Genomic DNA, 6,000 nt, shown 5'->3' with positions numbered 1-6,000 from the left:
GGACCTGACATTTAAAGCTAATGAGTGAAACAGTCCAGGTGCAAGACAGTTTGGAGCCATGGGGTCTGCCATGACTGTCCCATTTGAAAAGGGCACTGCTGCTCAGGCCCCATGGGCCTGATGTTGTCATGTCCCCCAAGTTTTTCAAGAAAAGCCAGATATTCTAATTTTTGTATAAAATCTGTTGAATTTTTACATATTGGCAACCAATCCCAAGTTTTCTTAAGATTTAAGCAAACCACCTCTGTGGGATGTTGGTGTGTGATTTCTGCCCTCAGCTTGTGAGGATAAAGCTATAAACTCTGTTTGGGGCCGGCTGTGCTCATCCTAGCTGAGTGTAGGAACTCTGCTCAGTGGACTCCTTCTCAAGGTTTCTGAGCTCTTTTGGGGGTTGCACGTTGCTTTGTGTTCTTGGGGGATAGCTGAGATCTTTCTGGCAATAGCCAGAAAGAAACTACGTTGTCAGTAAAGAGGTTTTTCTAGGTCCTGCCTTGCCCGGGTTCAATGTTTGATCTAAGTGTATTAGTTTTTTTTTCTATACTCTGTAATGAATTACCATAAGTTTGGCTAAAAATAACACAAATTTATTATTGCACAGTCTGTGGGTCTATGGCATGGGTTAGTTGGGTCTTCTGCTCAAGGTCTCAACAGATCTTGGCCAGGACTGCAATCTCATCTTCTGAGCCCATTTGGATTATTGGCAGAATTCATTTTCTTTCAGTTGTAGGTCTGAGGGCTACAGCTCCTTGAGAGCAAGCCCATTGTCCTCTACCACACGGTCCTGTCTGCAACATGGTAGTGTCCTTTATCAAGGCCAATCAGAGAATCTCTCTTGCTGAGAATCTCCCATTTCTTTTATGGACTCACCTGAAGAAGTCAGGCCCACCCAGGATAATCTCCCTTTCGATTAACTTAAAGTCAACTGATTAAGGACCTTAATTACAGTAAGTCCCCTACATATGAACTTTCAATCTGTGAACTTTCAAACATGCGAGCATGTGTTCTCATGTCCAATCATGTAAGTCAGTTCACGGGTCTGGAGTACATCGTCACGTGCGTGCATCCTCTACAAGTGGTTGTGCTTTTGTGTCCTTCACTGTCCAGGACTGTAGAGAGTACGGTAGTACAGCTGTACCACCTCCCACCCCCTCTCTCTCCTCCAGTCAATAACTCTTCTTGCCTGTTCACTCGATGCCAGCCCCTGGATGCCAGCTCTTGTACTGTGCTACTGTACTTTTCAAGGTACCGTACTGAAGGGTCAAAATGTTTTCTTTATTTTTTGTGTTTGTTTTTTATGTATTATTTGTGTGAAAAGTATCGTAAAGCTATGACCGTACAGTACAATATAGCCTGTTGTGTTAGTTGGGGACCTAGGCTAACTTTGTTGGACTTACGAACAAACTGGACTACAAACACACTCTAAAGATGGAACTCATTCATATACAGGGGACTTACTGTACATCTGAAAAATTCTGTCACCCTTTCCCATACAACATAACCTGACCACAAAAGTGAAAACCGTCATATTCACAGCTCCACCCACACTCAAGGGGAGAGGATTATATTGTGCATCTACATCAGGGGGGTGGGAATCTTAGAGAACATGTCAGAATTCTGCCTACCATACTAAGAAAGACTCCTTTTCTCTCTGATTTTTAATTATCTATTAAATTAAGGCTATGCTAGATGATTTCTTACATCAGCTTTTTACACCTAAAGTGCTACAGCTTGATCTCAAAGGGTACATTGGATTATAATAACTGTTATATTTTCCATTGAAAGAGGCACAGAAATGAAATGGGGTTCCCAAGTTAATTCTGAAATAAAGTTGATGTCTCACTCAATAATTTATGTTTTGTTCAGATAAAATTTAAGGGACATAAAAGGTCACAAATACCTAGGCATTAGAGCATTCTCCTTGGTTGCACTGATCTAGATTATTAAGATTTGGTTTTTGATGAACGGAGATTCAGCTAGATCATAAACTTGATTGCTTCTGGGTCAGTGTTGGTTTATTGGCAGTGAAAGCTACTCAGGAGAATGTTAGGTTATTTTTCCAAAAGTTGAGGTTCTTTCCTTGTGCATCTCACACTCCAGGAAGAAGGCACCAGGAGAATCACATGTTCTGGCTGTGCTTTTTGTTGTCAGTTTTCTCCCCTGCCCCTCCCCTCTCTCTGGTCACTCAAAGGGAGATACATTCTTCCACTCTGGGTTAAGGTTTCTTTCTTGAATGTTTTCAAGATCTTCAGATCACAGGAACATCAGGTCAGGAGGGTGAAGGTGGTGCCATCTGCCTCTAGAGAAGAGAGAACACACAAATGTCAACATCCTCAGAAAAATGCTCTCCTAGGACCATGGGCTCACATGCACCAAAGAGCAATCCATCTGTCAGCAACCAAATTTCTCTACCCAAAACACAGAAGCTCACTTCTTAATAATTAAGTCTGGACTGCTGCTCTCTGCTGTTTAGTAACAGGAGAGGTGAAAGCCTTGTTTAAGTCTTTTGCCAATTGGTAAGCAATACTGATCTTTAAATACTCCTGCTTCTATAGAAGGGGCTAAGGATTCAGGAAAGCCCATTGCTCTATAATCCGCAGGCTGGTGTGAAAACCTTTAGTGGCAGAAAGAAAAGCTTAGGAATCTTCTAGAAGTGTTTGCTAACTGTATAAGGAAAAAAGTCTAGGGAGTCTTTAAAAATACACACTGGCTGTTCTTTCCTTCCATTGTATTTGTTATGGCTCCTCCTGAGCTTGTTGGGACTTACCTGTCATTTTTATTTAAAAAATTTATTTCATTTTATGTTTTTAGGTATATTCTTTTATTTTTCTTCTCTTAAAGAAATGATAGCGCACTATACACAATGATTGGCATTTTGCTTTTTCATCTAACAATACAGTCATCCCTTGGTATCTGCCGAGTACTGGTACCAGGACCCCTTGCAGATACCAAAATCGGCAGATGCTCAAGTCCCTTATATAAAATGGCATAATATCTGCATATAACCTAAAGTCCTCCTGTATTCTCTAAAGCATCTCTAGATTACTTATAATAACTAATACAACGGAAATGCTATGTAAGTAGCTGCCTGTGCGGCAAATTCAAGTTTTGATTTTTGAAACTTTCTGGAATTATTTTTTCGCAAATATTTTTGATATGCAGTTCGTTGAATCCACAGATGCAGAACCCATGGATACAGAGTGCCGACTGTATATCTTTTTTTAAAATTAATTTTAATTGGAGTATAGTTGCTTTCTACTGTACAGCAAAGTGAATCAGCTCTATGTATAAATATATACCCTCTTTTTGTCATTTTTATAGGACAGCTCCATGATGGGTTCTTTATCTTCATCAGGAGAATGCCCCAGATTAAAACAAGCAAACGCATTTGAAAACACGAGACAAAAATCAATGACAAGTACAAAAATAAAACCCTCTGTTTCCTCCCAAATCTCATCACATCTTCCATCCTGAGGGACCTTAAGACCAAGCCCAATGATTGAGGTTGACAGCAAATCTTTGCCAAGAGGCTTTTGACATTGACAAAATCCAAGGATATGTATTAGTGGGCTGAATCCACTCCAGGTACAAGTTAATTAATAGTCTCACTGCATACTCTATAATTATAAATTTTGCCTAATGTCTTGAATTTTTAAGTATTTAAAAGATATATTTCAGCAGCTTGGAGCATTATCATGTAGCAGAGATGAACTGTCTTCCAATTGACTGAGCACTGAACAACGAGTTAGCAAAATTGTGTTCTGGTTCTAGGTACACCTCTAACTTGCTGTGATGCTGCAGGCACCACCTTGATCAATTCCTGACCTCATTCCCACATCTGTAAAAGGAAAGGAGTTGGATTGGATCGTTCATTGATTTTCAAACTCTACTCCTTAGTGTCTTAGGGTTGTATGGAGATGATTGAAGGACCCCAGGGATGGTGGTATCTTAGTCCATTTGGGTCATTATAACAAGATACTACAGACTGGGTGACTTATAAACAATAGAAATTTATTTCTCACAGTTCTGGAGGCTGGAAGAGTCTGAGATTAAGGTGCAGCATGGTTGCATGAGGGCCCTCTTCTGGGTCACAGACTTCTACTTGTATCCTCACATGGTGGAAGAGGCAAGGGAGCTCTCAGGGGTCTCTTAAAAGGGCACTAATCTCATTCACAAGGGCTCCACCCTCATGACCTAATCATCTCCCAAAGGCCCGACCTCCTAATACCATCACTTTTGGGGATATGTTTCAACATGTGAATTTTAGGGGGATGCAAACACTCAGGCTACAGCAAGTATATAATATTTTAGTTTAGTAAATGCTCTTCCCACATTTCCATAAGAGGAGTTTACTTCCCCACTCTATTGATGTTGTTTATGGCCAGATGACTTGCTTTGTCCAGTGGAATTTGTGTGGAAGTGGCAATGTGACAATTCTGAGCAGAGACTTTAAATGATATCTCATGTTTCCATTTTAACCTCTTGCATCTCTGTTCTCCCATGAGAACATCAAATCCTAGATAGGAGATGGTCCTTCAGTCTGGTCCTACAATGAGAATACATATGCAGCAAAATTCTTAACCTATTCCCCAATTTGGAAGAGAGCCATGACAGCCATTGCACAGCCTTGTGAGCAAGAAAGAAATATTTGTGGTTGTAAGCCACTAAGAATTTGGGGTCATTTGTTATACAGCTCTACTTCAGCAAAAGTTGACTGATACACGGCCCAAATGAGCTGCCTCTTGGTCCCCAACTCTACCTGCATTGGTAAAGCTCTACTCATTACTGTTTTATATACCAGCTTCCCCAAAAGACTTCATCTGAATAAAAGAATTCTGCTGCTAAACACGCAAAACAAAACACCAGTTGCATTTGATTACTTTTTAAAAAGTGTTCCTTAACTCGTGATTTTAATATTTTGTCATTTTTAAAATATACGTTTCTGATCATGCTTATTTTTCATTTCTCCTGCTGCAAAATAAGCAATAAAATAAAATCAAGACTTTAGCAAGTTAAAAGTTATAATTTTAAATAAAAACTATCTCTAATGTTTATGTTTTTATTTTTGTTATTAATTTCCAGACATTAAATTGGCAAAGCCATTTAGTTATCATTCCAGCTAGGAAGTTCATGACAGATTTCCTTTTAAATACTTCTCCCAGCTCTGATATTTTAAAGGTCAACAAATTGTCATTTGGTCAAGAAGGGGTTTTCTAGAGATTTGGAAAACAGAACAAGGGCTGGGAGACATCTCAGCGCTGGTCACATGCACAGTGCACCGTGAAATCTGACCCTGAAGGGGGCAAGCCCTCAGCCCTGGCCTGGCCCCAGACTCAGCAACCATCTGACATGGCTAAATCCTGGCGTCCATGGCCTGTTCATCTTTCCCTCCCACACTCACAGTCAGTTCCATCAGCAGACGTTGTGCATGGGTAGACTCATATGCAGTGGACTTTTCCTACCCATTATTCTCCCCCGCAAAGTTAACCTTTCTGTGTCCTATATAATCTGGGTCCTGAAAGAGAACCTGCAATCAGATCTAGTAAACACAATGAGGCCAAGGTTTTAAAGGTGATGCCAGGTTATGATGCTAACTTTCCCAGGAGACTGGTCTCAGAACTTTCCAATGTTTTAGTCTAAAGCAATGAATAATGGTAGGTGTTCCAGACACCCTGGGAAGTCTGCTAAGGAGCTATTTTTAGATTTTTGCATCAATTTAAAGAATTTCAGTGAAGAGCACATGTCCTGGTGGATTATCTCAGCCCCAGATCCTGCCCTCTTTCTTTTCCCTTTGTGCTTGCAGGGCCATTCATTTCAGAGGACACGCTCCACAGACAGTTTGCCCCTAAAATTTTGGCCTAAAGATACTCAAGGTCTGTGACCAGTAATTTCCTCTAAAATGACATCAGTTTCCTCATCAGTGAAAGGAACAGATTGGATTAGATTTTATTTTTTTAAATCTTCCTACCCTACTTCCTTCCATACCTCACTTTATAGCCTATT

Source organism: Delphinapterus leucas, chromosome 2 (genome assembly GCF_059928025.1).
Source record: "Delphinapterus leucas isolate spDelLeu-1000000601 "Yukka" chromosome 2, BTC_Dleu_Yukka2, whole genome shotgun sequence".
In the NCBI taxonomy this organism is placed as follows: domain Eukaryota; kingdom Metazoa; phylum Chordata; class Mammalia; order Artiodactyla; family Monodontidae; genus Delphinapterus; species Delphinapterus leucas.
The sequence above is the reverse complement of the archived record's forward strand: the minus strand, read 5'-3'. Positions refer to the sequence as shown.